A 21,171-nucleotide genomic window follows, 5' to 3' on the forward strand; every position below is an offset into this window, starting at 1 on the left:
CCCTCGTTTATATATATATATATATATATATATATATATATATATATATATATATATATACTGTATACTGTATGTATATATATATATATATATATACTATATTGTTATGAATATATACTCTATATTGTATAAACACTAATCTAATGTCCATAAATTTTAAATAAGGAGGATACAATCATTTAATTCTATAATAAGATAGAATGACAAAATCCAGTTCCTCATAATTTTTTGATGATCTCTCCTTTGGGACCAAAGCAAATGCTGATGCTCCTTCTTTTCTGAAGGTATCAATGTGCTTCTAAAACTGTTTAAGAATTTTGTGAAAAAAATCTAGCAGGTTATTTGTCAGGTTAAAAATCAATGCTAAAAAAGTGTGAGAGGAAAAGACAGATCCATACAAATTCACATCTGTTAGGTATTGTGAACAAAATGCTCCTCACCCCCAATACCAGATACTGTATCTGATTAAGAACTTTGCACATTAGATGTTTTATTGTCACACAGGTTAGAGAGAGAGGTTGGGAGCATGTGCTCATTTTACAGTGCATTACCACACCCACCACATGACGAACCAGCTGGATTGGAACGCGAGTGCAGCGAGTGACACCTCAGCACCACACTGGTACAGTTTTTATGTAGGCTGGAGTGCCACCAACCCCCAAGTTTTCCCCTGTAAGTTGAAGTACCTGCATGCAGGGCTAGATACAGGTTAACATCATACCCAGGATGAAGTAATTGCAGGTTAAAGGCTTTGCTCAAGGGCCCAATGGAATAGACTCATTTCTGGCATTTACAGGATTTAAACTGGCAACCTTCTGATTGCCAGCACAGATCCCTAGCCTCAGGGCCACCATTCTTCCAGGTTAGTCATAATAAATATATGTTTGCTGACACGGTTGATTTGAATGTTTTTTATTCAAAACTAAATGGAATATGATGATCACATTTTAGCACAAAGAAGGCTATGTAGCCAGCCAGACTCAAGTTGGCAGGATTTTCCTTTGTACAACTGCTATGAAATTGAAATATTATTTTCCATAACACTATGGTATAGCAGGTCCTTGGCCTGGAAATCAATGGCCAATTTTAAACAAATAATCACACCCCGAGAAGGTGCAGGCTCCATTTGGGTGCAAGTGTTTTTTTCTGCAGTTAATTAGGGAGCTGGCTAACCGTACCACATACACATACAGAGGCGTGCAGATCAGTCAAGAACCTCAATGATGCCATGAAGGGAGAGGCTCCTCGCACCCATATCCAATTAGGGAGCAAAGAATAAAGGAGCCTGCATGGGACAGAAGGACAGAGAGCAAAAACAGAGAGTTAGAGAAACAGAAAGAAAAGAGAGAACAAAACCATGAGAACAGCATCGGGAGGAGAGGCAGGATGAGACACCCAGTGTGTGAGAGGCAGCATGATCGTAGTCCCTACAACAGAGTGAAGGATCAGCGCTCTAGGTGTGGATCGTCCCCAATGATGGTTTAGAAGAGTTGGTGCGATCAAGTCCCAAGAATCTGAGGTACACCAGGGAAGCAAGAATAATTACAAGAGGACAACCAATCCTGAGCGGTATGGTCGACGCCATTCGAAGCAGCCAAGATGGGGGTCAGGTTAATGAGGATCACAGCTGCTAGTGTCTCTGCTGGCTGAGCAAGCAATGGGTGAACTGAACAGATAATGAGGGAGATGTGCAGGGCTCGTCCAAGAGTTAAAGGAACGTTGCCCCAGTGATTGTGTTGTTGGTTTTTATTCTCATTTGAAGTCTTGATTTTTAACTCATGGACAGTCACCATTTTAAAGGATTATTTATTGAAGAGTTTTGAGCACCGCACTTTTGAACATGTTTTGTTTTTGGATTGTTTTAATAAAAGCACTGTTGCACTTTATGCACCTTCCGCTTGCTTTGAGTGAATGTCCTCATTTGCTGGCCTCATCCCTCGGGTATGTTATCAGTGGTAGCGGGTTCAAGAGGCTCCCGGAAGGACCTGGTAGCATGGAGCTAGGCTGCACCATAACAGACACCTTTATTACTATGGGATTTTTACAATTTTTTGTTCTGTGGAATAAATTAACAAAGTGAAACAGAAATGGAAAAGCAAAGCCAATCTGACCCAGTGGCTCTGGCTAAAGAAACAGAGATTGTGACTGACCTCCAATGCACCAGGACGCAGTCTCCTTTCAACCTCTTGTTCTCTGACTCTCACCCCAAGATATTCACTGCAAGTTAGCCTCTCCACCAAATTCATGTCCCAACTACAGACTCATATACTGACAGGAAGCAGACATTTGAACTCTAAACTCATTTTACCACAAGATCAATCCCAAAAAATCATTTTTGATGTGCTAAACAATACCTGGACTGTCATAAGGTAGTCCTCAGATGTGCCCCAAGGTTTCCCAGCACCTCTGAACCTTAATATTTACTAAGAGAGCAAGGCACCCAAGATTTCTTCAAAATGTCTACCCTTGCCAACATGTAGTTGTTCCTCAATAGCCAACTCCCTTCTATAAGCCCCTTGTTGAAATGCTGGCTATGTATGCTTGTAACATTTCTCTCACCACAGTTACTTTCGAGAATTCCTGTCCAAGGAGCCATTTACATTTGCAAGATATTTTCATGAATTAGAACACTCCTCTAGACACACTTACAGAGGAGGTTTCTAGCTGCATGTGTATCAGTTTCTCTCAAGTAAATGGCTTCTTCCGGGCTTTTTCCTTGTTCTGGACTTAAAGTAAGCTCTGACTACACATTTTACTGGGAAGTGTGCTGCATATTCAAGTCAAACTATTATCATTATATATTGAAGTGTAATGAGAATATTTGTTGCTAGCTAGCCCCACTGGTACAGAAACATCTAAAGAGTAGTGACATTACAGCACAAGATGCAACAGCATACAAATCACTAAGGAAATATCAATAAATGTACAACTGTATCATAAATAAATATACAGCATATGAAACATAAACATATAAAATAAACGAGGCAGAAAAAGCAAAAAACAGACAATAAATTTCATTGAACAGCAGAATAGACAATAATATTAATCTGAAAGTGTAAACTTATTGGTAGTGCTGATGTGTACATATTGAAGTCTGGATCAGTATTATAAACCTGGGCTTTATGAAAATCATTTACTTATTTTTGTCTATTTAGAGTTTATACAATTTGTTTTTTGAAACTGTTTTATCATTTTGATAATGGCACCGTTTTGGTGCCAGCTTAGAACTTTGTTTTCTGTGGGCACTGCAATTATGTGCTTGTTTTCATGGCTGTGTCCATATTGTTGCTCTGCCTGTTGCTGGAAACATGACACTGAAGTCACAGTGTATATGATGTCTTCATGTCCTGACTATTTAAGATGCTAGCTAGCATGCTGCTTCTGACATCCTAGTGAGCATCCTAGCAAGGTGCTGGGCCAAGAGATGAAAGGGGAAAAGAAAATGAGAATAAGTCAGAGGCAAAAAACAAAAGGTCAGAAGAAAACTGATGTAATGCCTAGTCTATGCCAAATAATAATCACCCAAAAATCTTAACTCCCCAAGAATGAACAGTCTACAGCTACTGCACACAGTTCTTTCCAATGAAACTTGGATGCATCAAATAACAAAACACCATCTTAAATAGTTTAAAATACTGATGTTACTTTAGGCAACTTCTGGTTGTCACGAGATGACTACAGTAAACGATAGCAACATGATTATGTCCTTCATTGATGTTTGAAACTATAATGGATTGTTCAAGTTTTATAAAAATAAAGAAAAACATGATCACAATGCTCAAATGATTGAAGAATGAAAAAAAATTACATTGGAATTCTAAAAAGAACACCTAAAAAACACAGCTGTAGCCTAGCTTTAGACCTCTCCTCTCAAAAAGACTTTGTTTGCGGCAGTTAGAACACAAGACATTTGACAAACGAGAAGAGACCATTCAATCCATCCAGCTCATTTGATTATCTGAATCAACATCTCATCCAGAAACTTCTAAAAGGTTGTCAAGATTTCTGTTTCAACTGCATATCTCGGTAGTTTGTTCCAAAGTGCCACAACTCTTTCTGTAAATAAATGTGTGCTGAATTCAGTACTAAGTGCATTTCCCCCTAATTTCCAGGATTTTAAAGTTAAGAGTATTGTGACCAAGATGGCATTACAACTTTCTAGTCACAGCCTTTTCATTGACTACAACTCCGGTGTTGTGCTTTTCATGTGACGATTGTATTTTACTGTGTTTATTTTGCCTGTTCACCCTCACCTGTCCTCTAAACACAATTTTTTTCTTTAACTTTACGTTGTTTCCACTTCTTGGGGGAATTTAGACATTTTAACCACTGGTTGTGGGGCCTTGTGGCTTACCACTGTGTAGTTTCCATATCAGACTACAATATAGCAAGTTGGTTTGCTATTCATTGTCTACCTGTAAAAGCCAGGAGAGGATTCAGATGGACTGATTGAATATCTTCATCCCCTTTTCAAAAGTGAATGTTCAAAGTCTTCCTATCACTGGCAGTACTGACACATTATGAGAGATCTTAAATAACACAGACCCCTTAGAACTCCTTCCACACCAACCCTATTACTAGTCAAAATGACAAGTTTTTTTAAGGAGAAAATGAGGGAAAGGTCTTGTAAAAACAAAGTCAAAGTCAAAAACATTTATCTGCAATGCTATTCCTTATCTGGCTCCTCTGTATGATGGCTTCTGATTCTGATTCTTCTGTTTTGTCCTCTAATACAAATAATCTCCACCCATGTACTACCACTTCATATACATCATATGTAAGTAGGCTCTACTGTGTTTGTTGTCTTGCTCAAATTATTTCATTTGAAAAATACTCTTTTGCACTATTGTCTATACAGTATTTTACAATTTTGCACTTATACACTACTGCACGTTGCTGTGATGTATTCTGTTAAAGCTGTTATACAGAATGAAGACTAACTGAGTGATCAACTGATCAGTTGCTGGTGTCTCAGATTAATTCACTCAAGGTAAGTAGATATGGCAGACGTTTTGCAATCCTGTTATTTTTATATTAAGCATATTTGGAGGCAGCGACTGCAGTCATGCGACAGGAACCAAAATTTACATTTACATTATTTGTTTAGCAGATGCTTTTATCCAAAGAGAAATACAAAAAAGGTCCACATAATTGAATAAACATCAGTCTGGCTGACTGTTTGGGAACAAATGTTACAGGACAAGGTTACAAAATTGATCAACACAAGTGAAGAACTCAGAACAAAATACAAGTGAGTTACAATTCTTTGGTTACAAAACGATCAGTTAGACAGAAATTCACTAAACAAAAGTGAAAAAAGTCTCCAAACACTTCTTTAACACATTGAAGGAGTCAGAATATTGGCAGTGGGCAGCTTGTTCCACCAGTAATGAGCTGTCCATGAAAACAGTCTGGACTGAGATTTGATGCTGCACAGAGGAGCCACCACCAGATGCCGTTCACCAGAAGGGCTGAGTGGGTAAGATGTAATGTAGGACCTCACAATTGTCTGCATATATACAGTTATACACTGCATAACATCTGTTTTGGTAACATCTGGCCACATATACATCCATGGCTCTATACGGCTACAACAGTTCAGAAATCCTGATTGAAGAATGGAATATACCGGACATAACTGGATGTAGTGAACGCAACAGCTTCTCGTATGCAGCAGATGTATGCCTTTTGTATACAGTATAAAGTGATTGCGCTGCCAGTACAGCACTGTACTTTCTATTGTTATTTTAATGTCAACTATCCCTACTTACAAATAAAATAATTAGTGTATTAACAGTGTATGCTTCGACTTGCAAGTAGCAGCCCCCAATTTTGTGTGTCATGTGTCTCCGGAATGTTGTAGCAGATCTCTTTGTATTTAGTCAAAACAGGTACACTTACAGTATCCCATATAGCTCTGCTAAATACTGTATATAAGCTGGTGTTCACACAATGTCCAAATTGTCTAACTCCCTATTTCAGACTGTATTGTGGACATTAAATAGCACATACTTGTATAAGTCCTGAGCTGTTGTCTACTCTGTAGGCCAAGATCAAGGATATAAACTTAATATGTGCCACGACAGGGAACCAATTGAGTGATCTAAAGGAGTGACATGGGCTCGCCTCAGCTGATTGAACAAAATGGCAATGTCAAAACAGTAATGAAAATAAACATTACTAAAATTAAGCCAAAATAATAAAAGAAAAAAACCTAATGCTAGAAAACACTTAATGGTACAGAAAATGGGCATACTATCAACTTGTAAGCTAGAAAAAAATTAAAAGAAACCAGAATCATAACAGTGTCATGCATCGCTACCATAAAACATACAACATAAAATAAAGACTGACCACTGATCAGTACATCATAAAACATGGAAACTGATCACATTTGATAAAAAATGGAGTCAGCAAAAGGGGTTCATTAAAATGTCATCTGCAAAAGGAAAAGAGTAAAGGTTATTCACAAATGAATTTACTCCAATCATGGGAAAAACCTTTATCTCTTTTTTTACTTATGATAAAGAATACTATCCAATTAGTCTGGTGACGGTAAGCTCCTTATTTGTCGACACTTTTAAAAATGTCCACCTAACGTTTTTGTGTACTTTTTGTGTACAGTAACAGGAACCGGGACCACATTCTACACAAGCAGTGCTACAATTCTCTTTTTATTGAAATAGTTGTTTCATTCTGAACACTTTTGGTCAATTAAAGAGAGGCACTTCTCATAACAATTTACCAAGGTAATTAAACGAACTCCACTCTGACCACAAGCAACACTTGCATATCCCTTTGCACGTCCGTGTAGTTATACTGTTGGTTAATCATGTGGAACTCTCAGCAAATCTGGGGAGAAAGTGTTTGCAACTGTTAGCATACAAGAAACGTACAGTAGGTGATAGAATGCTGTTTTGTCCAAACGGGGTAGCCCAGCACTGACCGATTCAGAACTGGTTGAAATATTAAGGTTGAGTAAAAAAAACCTTCAGATGCTGCAGGGACACAAAATCCCCTGAAAGTTCTTCATGAAATAATCATCTCTTGCTCAGGGAGATCAACAACTCCAGTTTACTTTTTACATAAAAAGGTGAAAAATTCTGCAGCACACATGACCATTACTATATAAAGTCTTATTAAAAATTTAATTTGTTTAATAATTTATAAAATTTGCATAAACTTGCAGTGAAAGTCACTAAACTGGAATTGTACACTTATTTATTACTTAACACCTGACTATCAAGCACCCAATTTCTCTCCTTATTCTTTACATGTTCATTTTTCAAAAACAAATATCAAAGATGTTTATGCCTTATAATCCATCCACTCTTTGTCAAACAAGCTTGAGCCATGGGTGCAATGCAAGAACCAACCATGAACAGAGTGGCAGTCCACCGCTGGCCACCCTCACTCACACAGGTCGTGCTCAGAGTTACCAATCAACCTAACCTGCAGATCTTCACGACATGGGAAAAAAAAGCTTAGTACAAGGAGAAAACATGCAACCTTCACATATATAGTGACCAGGATGTGAATCCACATACATTCTCCTAGAATATCACTGCACTACACTCGAAGCTGGTAATTGTTCCTAATTCCTTGTTAAGCTTTTTCATTTTAATACAATTTGCAAAATAAGTGCACCTTGTGGCACCGTGATCAGGTGTTTCTAACACCTGCGGTGATCTCAGAAGCTGGGCTGCTAAACAGAAAGACTTCTGTCTGTCCAACCCGAATAGTCATTGTGAGGCAGTTATTATTTTAATTGACAAGATATTTGCATCAAATGACTATTCGGCAAGCAGTTCCAGTAAAGAGAAGGTAAACCGAAAGTCTCGTTTCCTTTTCAACTTATGATTTTAGGAGTTTCAGCGGATTTTCTCTCTCTCTCCCTTAGCATGCGTTTTTAGACAACAGCTCAATGTATTACGAGAAGAAATGCGGGCCGTTAACAATTTAGAAAGTGTCGAGCAAAACAAAAGTGTCCCTCTAGCTTCTAACCATGAAAAAACGTCTCCGATGAACTCGGCGAAACGAGAGAGAAACCTCTAAACACTAGCATGAAGAAGATCCTTATCTGTTTTCCTGCTTTAACCGTTTTAACCGCACAGTGCCGTAGCCACAAGCCTTTTAAAAAACGTGCTGCTTCATTCACTGAGCTGCGGCTCTGCTCCAGAGAACCGCGGGGCGGACCGTCGCCTAACGAGGCCACCATGGCGCCGCCTCCTGGTCCACTCGCTCGTTATCCAATGAGCCGCAACGCTCCATGGCGAACTGTGTTTTTGGTGACTGCGCCCGCTACTCGATCCTTTGAAAGCACACCGTGCAGTTTAGGGAGACGCGTGGAATACACAACAAGTGCGCCCATGCAATCAGCGGACGAAAGGCAAAGCGTGCGCGCGCGTGCTCGGAGCCGAGTCGAGCCGGCGAACGTCTAGTGCACTTACGGGGGTCGACTGCGAGGCGTCGGCGAGCCCGCCGCGGACCATCGTGTCTCTGAAGCCGGCGGCAGGTGCAATGAATTCAGGAGCTCTCTTGCAAGACACGGCTTTGCTCGAGTTCGCTGTTCTTTGCGCTTTTTCTTTCTTCTAAGATTAAATTATCATTTTGCGGAAGCTGCAAACAGCGGAAGCTCAGTCACATGAACTGTCAAAATAGCTGAAGTGTCACACAGCTAACGTCTTCATCTCAAATCGGAAAAAAAAATTCAGCCTGTAAGAGACAGCTAACATATCTATCTGTCATTCTCTCTGTCGGTCTGTCTTGTATACTGCCTTTTCAGATATCTATCTATCTATCTATCTATCTATCTATCTATCTATCTATCTATCTATCTATCTATCTATCTATCTATCTATCATTTTAATTCATGTCTACAGCAGGAGCTACCATGTTACATTTTCAATTGCTTAACCCAATAATTCTAAAAAAAAAAAAAATTACAACACTGCTTGCAAGAAATGCATTCATCAGTCTTTCCAGCTGGCTGCAAGAAACTATTAAGTGATTTTATAAACAAATATGCCATTAGAAGCAAGTTTGTTGGTATGTGCTTGTGAAATTTTCTTGAAATCCTTTCTCAGCTTATGGAGGTGCCCTTTTTGCTCATGGTTTCAATATTAACATGAGGTTTGTAGCTAATGCAGCATCTGGAAGTAGAATGTGTTACAACACAAAGGCAACATCGTTGGCCACAAACTGAAATAAATTCAGAAACTGACAACACTGTAGTCCTTATATGCCAACCAGGGCTTTCAGTGTAGTAGCTCTGTACGCAGCCATTCACTTTACGTGTCATCTCTCACTCTCTCATTAGGTCAGTTCTATGCGGGGGCCTGTTTTTGTTTTTTTCTAATGTTCTGACGTTTCATATCATGAAATTCTGTTTTTAATTTCATTCCATTTATTTTTACAAACGCAAGAATGCCAATCGTCAATATATTAACATTTTATTTACTTATTCAAAGATTTTTATCCAGTGTAACTTATAAACCATGTAAAGAATGAACAATGGTTGCCTCCTAAAAACATTATCCCATAACTCAAGTAAAACTATCACTAAAACAATTAATTAGGTTTATACAGTAATTACTACTGAGATATTTGAAAAAGGGAATACAAGAACTGACAAGCAAATTGCTTAAAGTCTTTTTTGGTTTGTTGTATTCTCCAAAATGATTTTATTAATTTAGGCAGTTTTTGAAGAGAAATTAATGTACCGGTATATGTCTTTTCAATAACACAGGCTAAGTTCAGGTTTGTTAACGCCTTGCTAGGTAGCTAACCAAACATTCAAGATTTTGTTTGACACGGTACTCTCAGTGTTCTCTGAGGGTGCTGAATGCAGTCTTTTCTTTTGCAGAGTCTGTCAAGGGGATCTGTCAATAGCCCTTTGTCATATCAAGGGTGGGAAGGTACCAGGTGCTGCCCAAGAGTTCCAGGAATCCATCCTCAGCATGGGCTGGGCATCAAACCAGAACACTTGGTTAAGCCAACGAGAGCCATTGCTAAAGCGTCAACTTCTGTCCTGCTTAGACCAGGTGTTATGGCTGTCTTCAATGACACCCAGGTCTAGCATGCATCATATCTTCAGTTTGACCTCTACCTTTTTAGCTCTGGGAGGCGGTACAAACATTCCCTATCTATCATGGTCTGTCAGAGTTGGGGAGGTTGGTGGATTCCAGTTCCTTACTCTGCCAAGGGTTAAGGTTGTCCCCAAAGTTAAGTTTTTAGGTGTCCCCAAAAAGCTCCTCTATGTGAGGAGGGGGTGCTCTCCTCTATGTTATGTCAGGGCTTGAGGAAGGTTACATTGTAAATACATTCTCGGGGATGCCTATCAGGCTGGTAAATTAAATTATCAACCAGCCCCTTTTGCTCCTGGACAACATATGGCTCTTACCAGTGGGCCAGGAGCTTGGAATGGGATGTCTGGATAAGAACCATTACTCTGGATGGAACTCATGAAGGCTGGAGCCCAGCTGTACAGTGGGTCTATGAGCATAGTGCTGCTTTCAAATGTTCTTTAACAGGGGGCTGAAATCTCTTGAAGCAGTCGCATAAATCCATGACATTTTGATAATGTCACAGGAGCAAGCCATTGCTCCCTCCTCCCAACTCTCTTGTATAAAATTGCACAATCCCTGGGGCTGCATCACATAAGGGAGCTCAAAAAGCGAGAAACCTGTGGATGCCTATGGTACCAACCAGAAGGCAAGCAAAATGAGGGACAGAAGTCTTTCCCATCTGCTTGCACCACCCTCCTCAACATCTGCTTGAGTGTTTGATTGAAACAATCAACTAGGCTGTCCATCCAGGTATGGTTAAAGGTGGTTTTGAGATGAGCGATGCGTAGCAACTTGGCAACCTCCCTCAAGGTTCTCAACATAAAAGGCAGCCCTTGGTCCATGAGGACTTGTTTGGTCATGCTGACATGTGCAAAGACCACATTAGTTCCCAGGCAATTGTTTTTGTATTTGCCACGCTCAGGGGAATTGTCTCTGGGGAGTGTGTTGCATAATCCACATGGACAAGTATATATTTGTGATCATATGTCAAGGGTTCTAGCAGTCCGACAGTGTCCATGCTGATCCACTTGAACAGGATGTCAATAATCATGGAGGAAAGAGGTGCCCAGACCTGTTGGGGAATTTAGGTTATTTGGAATTACAGACTGGACATGCAAGAATAGCTCACCTCTTCATGCATACCTGGCCAGTCAAAGTGTCCCATGGTTCACTCAACTGTTTTTTCTACTCCTAAATGAGCTCCAAACAGGTGGGTGTGTGCCAAGTTGCATATATCTCACCAATAAGCACATGGGACAAGGAGCTAGCACTGATGGTGTGCCACCCAATATAATAGATCATTATCAAGTATGAAGTGGGCTTGGGTAGCATGGAGTCACTGGTAGGTTTAACGTTTACCGAAGCCAGAAAATTCCCTGCGAACTTCAGGAAATTATCATACCACTTCTCACAATTCAACGAGGTGGATGGGGAACAAAACCAAAGTTGTAGGGAGGCAGTGGGATCAGGCGTGGCTCAAGCTGATGTTTCTGGATCGGGGTTTGGGAGCACTGCCAGTGCTGCTGACACATCAGTGTCACAAAGCTGAAGTTGGGCATGTAATTCTGGATAGCCACACCCTTACCTGCATGCTTGCGTGGTGGGTTATCACCATGTGGCAGTCAGTTTCTGTCCATGGCTAGGCTCAGCTTTCCATTCAGTCACAGCAGGTCCTGGTTGTCTTTACTTTGCAGCTAATCTTGACCCAGTATAATGGTGTAAGGGTGCTGTGGCCCAACCACTAGCCACGGCCTCCGAAGTACTCCCTGTCCATAAAGGCAACAGGTAGTGTTGGGATAATGGCGGGTCTCACCATGTGTACAGATAAACCTGGCTTGCCTACCATCATACTGTTGTGACAGAACAAATTGGCCATTGGACAAGGTAGTGTTGCTGCCAGAGTTGAAGAGGGCACAGATGGGATGTCAAATCAAATGAGCTTTGCCTGAAAAGGGAAGAGTGAGAGGTTTAGGCATGGCCACACAACAATACTTGTCTCCATGAGCCCATTCACAGTCCATGGGGTTGTTGAGTCTTGAGCAGTTGGTTAAGACACGCCCCAGTTACCCACACCAGTATCAGTGATCTTTAGCTGGAAAATGCTGTCTTCTTTGGGGTGAGGGCTCTGTCTCCTTCAGTGAGGAGTTGGGCTCTTGCACTCAGACTGTCTAGGACAGTGTTTCCCAAACTCGGTCCTGGGGACCCCCTGTGGCTGCAGGTTTTTGTTCCAACCAACTTTTGTTTTTAATTGGACTCCTGGGATAATTAAGTGATGTGTTATTTCCCAAGTTCTGTGTTTTGGGAACAATACAGACATTAGAAAACTAATTTTGGTAAAAAAAAAATCAAAATATATTAAAATGTACCAAGCAGTTATATAGGAATAATGTATTTTTTTTCTTTTTAACAATATTTTCATCTTGATTTTCATTCTACTTTTCAAGGTGTTCTAATTGTTTAAGTAATCCATTATTTACTAATCAGTGGGTCTAATGCTAAAGTAACAGCCTTTGATTATTCAGTGTTGTTTGCCTGCATGTCTGCTCTGCTCATTTTAATTGTCATTAATAAGATACAACGAAGGGGAAAAACTACACAGAGAAAGTGCAAAATATAATGAAATCAACAAGAGAGTGAAGCATTTAAATCTATAGAAAAAACAGAAATATTTCTAAATGTCTTATAAATGTAAAAATCACGCTGCTATGCTTTTCTGAATGTAGAATAAGAGAAAAAAATACCAGTTAATTAAATGAGATCAGTGCTATCAGGTGTTGTCACTGATTAGGAATCTGTTTGGAACAAAAACCTGCAACCACAGGGGTCACCAGGACCAAGTTTGGGAAACACTGATCTAGGAGCACCTTCTATCCTCTGGATTCTCCTACTGCAGCACACTGTGGTGGTTTTCTATTATTTTCATCAAGCCTTCTATGTCCAATCAGGATGGTCTCCACACTGGGCAGACTAGGTGCTCCAAGTGTACAAGGACCAGAAAATAAGCAGCCAACAATTCCATTACAAGTCAAATGCCTGTGCTCGTGTTGGCTGCTCAGGCTTATGGCCTCATCAACACTGAGCCTGTAAGATAGGCGTTAGCCCATAGCATGCCAGCATCCTGTTTTAAAGTTGGGCAGTCTGCAGCAGTGTGTGCTTCTATATCGTAATATACACACTGCACTAGAAAAAGGGGCTAAGAGAAGCAGCTAATTGCAGGGCAGCCCTCCCAGTGTGCTCAAAAATGAACAGGTACGTCTCCACATTGTCTCATAGGTGCATGGGAACTAGCACTTGAACTGGGCCTAGGCCTCTTCCCATGTGGTGTGCATCAGTTGCCTAGCGGCATGCTTCTGCTTTATCAAGGTTGACTTGTTGAGTTGAAACCTGCACCCATAGCTGGTTCACTTGATCGGCCAGCTGCTGGACCATTTTCAGCAGGTCAGACGGGTCAGTCATACTCTAATGCAAGGCAATCCAAATAAACAAAAAAAGCATGTTGTAAAGAAACAGATATAAAATAAAAGAGTTAAAAACTGCCACAAGGAAGTTGTATTTAGACTTTCATAACTGAAGTTGTTCTGCAGAGTCTGTCTGGCTTGGGAGCTCTGTGCTGCGGTAGGTCCAAAACTGACAACCTCCTTTCGGGGGCGACCATAAGGGGGGGGGGTCTTAACTGGGCAATCAGTGTAGGGTCAGTTGCACTAATTCAGCATCTTCTTGGAGCTGTGGAGGAAGAGACAATACCTAGGCAACAGAACACCCTCTTGTCGTGGGATGGTACCACATACTTCAGTTGAGTCTGTAAGGTGATCCTCAGACACCCTTGCATGACAGGTTAAAGCTAAAACATTTTTTGTACAGTTCAAAAGTGGTTATACTTTGTCCAGCCTGATTCCATTCACCAGTCCAGCATTTACAAAGACTGAACCACTCCAATTGTCTCAAAATATGGAGGGGTTCAGCACTCCTCTCCACTGGCTTCTGTCTTTGTGCTGTGAGGCACTGGCAGGAATATGTTTATGCACATCCTAACAAATTCTTTAATAAATGTTCTTAATACTACTACTACTTATAATAATAATAATAATAATTTATTATTATTATTATTCCTATTTTTTTCTGCATTTCTGAGATGTTTTGCATTAGTTCTATTTCTGCATTTAATTTTGTTATTGTAGTACTAGGGTGTTGTACCGTGTTAGCCATTATGAATGTAGAGAAAAGCCAAGCAAAATGACACCTTTTATTGGCTAACTAAAAAGATTACAATATGCAAGCTTTCGAGGCAACTCAGGCCCCTTCTTCAAACTTAATCTTTTGTTATTCAATTTTTATCTTTTGTTATTGTTAATTGTTTTTGTTTTCCTCTTGTTTGTATTCATTCTCAACAACAGACAGTGAAAATGATTTTAAGTTTAGGATCATTTGATAAAATGTGGTCAAAAATTATGACCTCTCTTTAGATTACCTCACTAACTTCCTGCAGTGCCATGTATTAAGTTCAAATCCTGGATGCTCACCAGCAGAGTAGTCTATGGGTTTGCACCTTATTATATGGAGACCCTTTTGATGTCCTGTGCTCCTTTTTGACCACTCAGGTGGTCTGATGATTATATTCTGATGATGCCACCACTGTGTGGTATCAAATTTCAGTCCAGAATCTTTTCAAGTGTAGCTGCTAGCTGCCCACCTTCAACCAAACTCAGTGTTTAAGCAGCATTTGAAGACTGTCTTGTTTGGCAAGTTTCTATCTAACTGATGTTAGCTGTTAGATTTTATAATCTGAGCTCTTCATTTATGATGATCAATATTATACCCTTGTCCTGTAACACTTGTTTCCCAAGCAGTCTCCTAGGCTGATGGGTGTTGACCTCCTTTGTAAGTCACTTTGGGTAAAGCATCTGCTAAACAAAGAAATGTAAATGTAAATGTGAGCAGAGGTCAATACGAAAAAAGCAAACCAATGTTTTGCCAAGACAAGAATTCGAAATCATTCATTGAAAAGAAAGTCAGAATACCAAGTTCAGAAAGATACATAGAATTTGCATGTAATGCATTTTTATCTAAAGCATAAATAACTTAGAATCGCATACACCGGAACTTGAAGGTCATGCTGATGATTAAACACATAAGGCCCTCCTGCAGAACTCTGGGAGAGTTGCTTAACAGCTGACACTCCTACCACAAAATAACAGTGCCTGTGAGCAATCCAAAATGTTATTTTGGGAAAGTGCTAAAAGTTCTGTTTTAAAAACAGATAGATCTCTAAAAAATACAAAAGGAAAGGCACAAAACTGTATAAAATTAACTAATAATAACAATTAGTTTTGTTGACGCTCTTTGCTTCTTACTTATCTATGTTCCTAAATTGTGGAGTGTGCCCCCAGCTTTGGTGGTTGACCTCAAGTGCTGTCAATAGCCTAAACAGCAGCACCAGATTGCTGTGTTATGCACCTGCTGCTACTGCTTAAGTGCTGTGGCATTAACCTTTGTTTTATGTTCTTCTGCTCCTTTTTGCTCTCTTCATTTTTGTTTTGTCCTTTGATCTTTTGATAATTTCCATAGATTTTGATATACAAGTTTTGTGATTTTTGGCCCTTGTGATGGGCGGCCTTGGCCAATACCCAGCCAGGACGCCAACTGGATGGAAGGACTTGGGGAGAGAGCACCTGCGAGGCACTACCTCACCTGGGACACTGTGGCACCATGGATTCCTACAGAACACGCCAGGATCTGGAGTTTGGTGCAGCCCTGTTGGGTTCCGTGGGGGCCGCCAGGGGGAGCTGCAGAGCCCTATATTCGACTTCCACCACACCTGTGAGTGGTTCCAGCTAATCATGATGAGCCACTGGAGCACTCCCAAGTGCTGAATAAAAGGAGCTGCCTCACTCCATTCGAGGAGCCAGAGTCAGGAGGAGGTGAAAGAAGCTCATTGAAGATAAGTGGAGATGGAAGGACTAGCAAAGAGAAGGAACTGTGTTTACTTTGTTATATTGCTGTGGCTATGTACTGTGCTGTGGGGAGAAGAGAAAGCGCTCCCACCTGTAAATAAAAGCGTGTGTTGTGTGGCAAACTTGTGTCTGCCTGTCTGTGTTGGGTTAGGGTGGATGTACGTGCCCCGGTGGTTCACACCTGTTATTAACAGTTTTTGAATTTTCAAAATTCTGGCTTTGTTATTATTGTCAGCAGAGGATATACTCCTCTAAAAGGTTTTGTGAGAAAGAAAAAGGGCCTAGGAAATTAATTACTGAGTGAGAAAGACAAAACAGAACTTGGAAAAACAGGCTGAGTTTTAACCAGTAGACAGGGAGCTGTTTGTCAGAGCACAAAATATAAAAAAAAATTGATGCTGCCAAAGTTTCCTTACTATCTGCACAGAAGTTTTCTAAAAAACTAATAAGATTTTTTGTGTTGTTTTAACACAGAACTTTGAACACTAGCGATACTAGTTACATAGTTGCAGAGGTGATGACATCTTAACCAGCATTGGTGTCAACCACGAGACCAACAACAGCATCATAGCCAGCAATTAAACAAACAGTGAGGGGGAAAGGAAGGCAAGGTGGTGGTGACCTGTCCAAGAAAATGATCAAATATAACAAAAATATAGATTAAAAAAATGCAAAAAGATTAATTCTAGAATCCAAAAACATAGTTTCATAACAGTTATTAATAGTTTGTCAACTCCAGCTTAATACATTTGTTTTGTTGTTTTCTCTGTATTTAGAAATTTGGAATTTTGTTCTTGACCTTGCTGCTTTGAATTATTTTATTTTGAATCATTTTTGTTTTGATAGTTTTCTAAACATTATTTATTTATTTGCTGATTTACTTAAATAATTATAGTAGATCTCATTAATAAACGATTCATTTTGTGGCTAGAGCTTTTTGTCAGTTTTCCTTATCATACGTGGTAAAATTATGACTACAATTACTGATCATCAAATTTTAAAACCTATATTTATATTCAGTAATTAAAACAATACTTCTGTACAGAAGTGATATATGTTGCAAATAAGATGAACAATTCAATGTCGGCAAAGACCTCAGAGTGCTTTTTTTTACAATCTCTGCCCTGATTTCATACCCCTATGTGACAAAGATCCATGCAATAAATCACAATAAAGCCACATGATCATGACTCTGTGTAACCACTAGTCTTATTGATAAGCATTATAATTTGGGTTTTTGTATGGAAGCTGAGAGAGGACGTGCAATATCGTTATTTTTTTTAAATTGCTTCCTCGAGATAATGGACTAATTTTATCGAGATCTCAATAAAACAAAATATCTTGTTTTCTCAAAATTATGAAATAATTATATCAAACGATTAATGTTTAGTTTTTTGAAGCCATGTCCTGTTTGAAATGGCAGAAGAGCAGAATTGTATTGATCAGCGCGTCACATTTTTGTTCAATCAAGGGCTGACACAGGCTGAAATATGTTTATGCCTTAGTTTAGAAAATAATAACGTTAGTGTCCATCATTTAAGAAGACGATTAGCAAAGCTTCAGCTGTATAGGCGTCGCAATCTAAGTGGGCCTGATGCCAGGAGCAAAGGTTACGTTTTGTTTCTCGAGATCGCGATAAAATGATTCCATTATCTCAAGAAAACAATTTTTCTTTTTCTCAACATCTCGATAAAATTTGTCTGTTATCTCGAGGAAACAATTTAAAAAAATAACGATATTGCACATCCTCTCTCGACTGTAATATTTTTATGACTTTTTTTGCACGGTAAGGCTTGATTTTGGACTCATTTTGTGGTGTTGTCTGAGCCAGAGAATTCAATTCTAGCATTTGTTTTGGATTCTCCTAATATTATTATTAGATTATTTTTTTGGATCATTTGGTCTGCAATTTTGATTTCTTAACAATCACTACTATTTTCCTAACAAGTTGTTAGATCCACATCCCATTTTGACTGAGAAGTGGCCTCAGGGGTCATGACCTGTTGGTGATTGGCATGATAGGTTAACAGGTCAGCTGTAAGTGCACTTCCTGATCCAATCTGCAAATTGAAAACCTCTTTCAAACCTTTTATTAAAATATTTTTTCATTTTTCACTTTCTGTCTCATTTCTGATCTCAGTTTTGTCTCACACTTTGATTCGGATCCTTTTCTGCCTAATGTTGCCCTGGTTCTCTAAAAGATTACCTTTGTTAGTTTTCTGACAGAACAGTATGGTAGCAAGAACTCATACTTTATTTGTTAAACACTTCATTGTGCACAACAAGACCAGACAAGACATCCACTAAGTCCATTGTGAGAAATAGCAATATGGAGCAAAATGCCTTCTAAGAAATAAGAAATGTTCAAACTTCATTCAGACAAAAGAGCTTGTGCAATGTTACAACAGCTCTGTTATTTTCACTTATGGTTTCACAGAGTTAAATGCTAAATGCTTACACACAGCTTAGCGAGTTTTAAAAAGGAACAGACCTGCTTCTGGGAAGTAGGTTGATGATACAACATTTAGATTTCTGCTATTTAAACAAATCCTTGCTACTCTAACAATTAGGATGATGGAGTTCAGCCATCATCACTGTTAGTTTTAGCTTTAGTAGCATGTCCTGTTATTTAAAAAGTAGCAGAAACTCAAGAGTAATACTCTGAAAAACTCTAATCCCAAGTAAGAATGTAACTGAAAGCAAAACAAAACCAAATAGAAAAATATCAAATTCAGACAGTCTGTCAGTATTAGGATTCAACCCTAAGGCCTGAACAGGTAATGCCCAAAAACTGAAAGGGAACCCATCAGAGCCTGGCCTAAAAGACCAACCTATCAAGTTTTAAATTAATTTAGTAAGTTAAACAAAAACAAGCAAAATACCCAACAAATGCACAATAACAGAAAATAAAGAATTTTAAAAAACAGATAAGAATAAAGAAAAAGTCCAAAAATAACAAAACATACGGAATTTTAAAAAATCCCAAATCTAAGCAAAATTAAACCCAAAATATGGTGTAGTGGTTAAGGCTCTGGACTTCAAAACCTGAGGTTGTGAGTTCATATCCTGCTACTGACAATATGTGACCCTGAGAAAGTTACTTCACCTGCCAGTGCTCCAGTAGGAAAAAGAAAAGAAATGTAACCAGTTGTGTCACAATTGTTGTAAGTTGCCTTGGATAAAGGTGTCACCCAAATAAATAAATGTAAATGTCAAATCCTAGATCAAAACAAGCCAAAATATCAAAACAAAAATGTCTAAAGACCATGACAGAAAAATGGAAGAGTAGCGAGCAGATGAAAAAAGTAAACATCCAATATTTCTAAAAGAGGCCCCACCGAGGCCTACACTCCTGCATTCACCCCAGATACTTGTAGATGACATGTATTGTAATTACCTTGTTGAGAAAAACTACCAAAATAACAAAAGGGATCAGAACAAGATAACTCAGTATAAAACAATTAACACTAAAAAGGGAAAATTAACTAATAAAAAGTAGAATCAGTAGAATAAAATGCACTTTTCTTCCAGATGAAAGGTTCTGTTAGAATAATTGAATATTCCTTTGTGAGATTCAGTATGATATTGAATGAGTTGTAAGTGTTTCAGACTGTTGCAACAGAACCAGGTAACTATTTTTTAAATGTAAAATGTTTTCAATCGCACACCTCTCCAGGCAAGATTATCATACTTATAATAGCACTTTGGGTTGTAAGTGGCTGGAGGTGGGTCGCTCAAGCGATCGACAGTGCTGCATGATAGATTTCCCCCTTTGTAATGGGCAAACCGCTCCTCTGATTGTGCATGGGGACACAACCCACCTCTGATTTACAATTGCTGCCAGGGGGTCATCAATTAACTTAAAAGGGCAAAACTGGGGTTTCCATAGAATTCTGTTTAGTGGGAGTTGAGCGGTTCAGTCTCTAGCATAGTAACACTCTATGTCTCATTTACACATTCCTCCCTGCATTACCCTGAGTAGTTTAGTTTACTACTTATCTTGGGCTGATTGCTGATTGAAGTGAGTGAAGAAGTGTGTATAGGTGAGTGTGCCCTGTGATGAACTGGCACCTAATTTAGGTTTGGTTAGCTCCTTGGGCTACCTGGATAGGCTTTAACTCTTTGCAATTCTGTGATGAAATCAGAAATGGATGAATGAAGTGATGGATACTGTTTAATCTAGATACAGTATGTGTTATAAAGTAATAATTCTTTTATATAGTCCAGGAAAGTTGTTCACCTGCTCCTGTTAGTTAGGCAGTATTCAAGGCAGATTCATTTACACTGCAGCTCTAGGAACCCTTGACTGATAGAATGAATTATTCTGACAACATGCATTACGGCAGAGGTGATTTATTGCTCTTTTGCTTCACGGAAGAATAACATGTTCCACATCTTTCCCTTCACACCATCTGTGCAGTTATATATATTTCATGAAATCAGCCTAAAATAATATAAATATGAGTACTCTTGGTTTCACACATTGTCATTAACAAGAGCAACGTAATTACAAATAAAATTATGTGAGACTGTAATAATGCAGCTAAGCCCTTACTTTTCATCTCAAGTTCATCTCAAGTATTTCCTTTTTTGAATGGTAGCATACCATAATCACTTGCCATGTGTTCTTTATTAAGATAATTAAGATTGGTCACTTTAGTTATTTACATTGATTGTTTTATGTATTTGTGATGGTATGTTGTATAAAAAGTATACTTCATGTGTTTTATCTCCATAGTCAACAGAATACTTCCTTCTGCATCACTAACAAAGAGTTTAAAAGGTTTATTTTGACAGCAGTTATCCTCCCTGCCACTCCTCACTTCTAGCTACCACCGTTTGTGAACGAGAACCAACCCAGTTAATAGTGAAGAAACAACATGTTGCATCCTACAGTATGATGCAAAGAGTAACCACAGATAGTTAGCTTGTTCCACAATTTTAGTTCTGCTTCACTTTGGCTTTAAACTTATCAGCAGGCACATCTTTAAAAAAATCAAGATTGAACTCTGTCAAAATGAAGACCTTACATTAAAATCATTACAAAAAACCCACTGTTCTCAAATACCTTCATTGTTTATTGGTATGTCCCCTAACAAGAATTAAACAAGAACCAGCTAAACAAACACATTTAAGGAAACCCCATCATGGCA

General features: G+C 39.0%; 1 protein-coding gene across 2 annotated transcripts in view; it reads right to left on the bottom strand.

The window, feature by feature from the left end:
* LOC114646536 (transforming growth factor beta activator LRRC33-like) overlaps positions 1 to 21,171 on the bottom strand; it is a 51,818-nt gene that overhangs the window by 17,812 nt on the left and 12,835 nt on the right. The window contains exon 1 of one of the 2 annotated variants that reach the window (XM_028794762.2): positions 8,451 to 8,638. The exons of the other annotated variant lie outside the window; for it this stretch is intronic. The gene's annotated coding sequence lies outside the window, so the exon portion shown is untranslated. Of the gene's footprint in view, positions 1 to 8,450; positions 8,639 to 21,171 lie in introns of those variants that run through there. 2 annotated transcript variants of the gene reach the window in all.

The sequence above is a fragment of the Erpetoichthys calabaricus genome, chromosome 2 (genome assembly GCF_900747795.2).
Source record: "Erpetoichthys calabaricus chromosome 2, fErpCal1.3, whole genome shotgun sequence".
Lineage (NCBI taxonomy): Eukaryota > Metazoa > Chordata > Cladistia > Polypteriformes > Polypteridae > Erpetoichthys > Erpetoichthys calabaricus.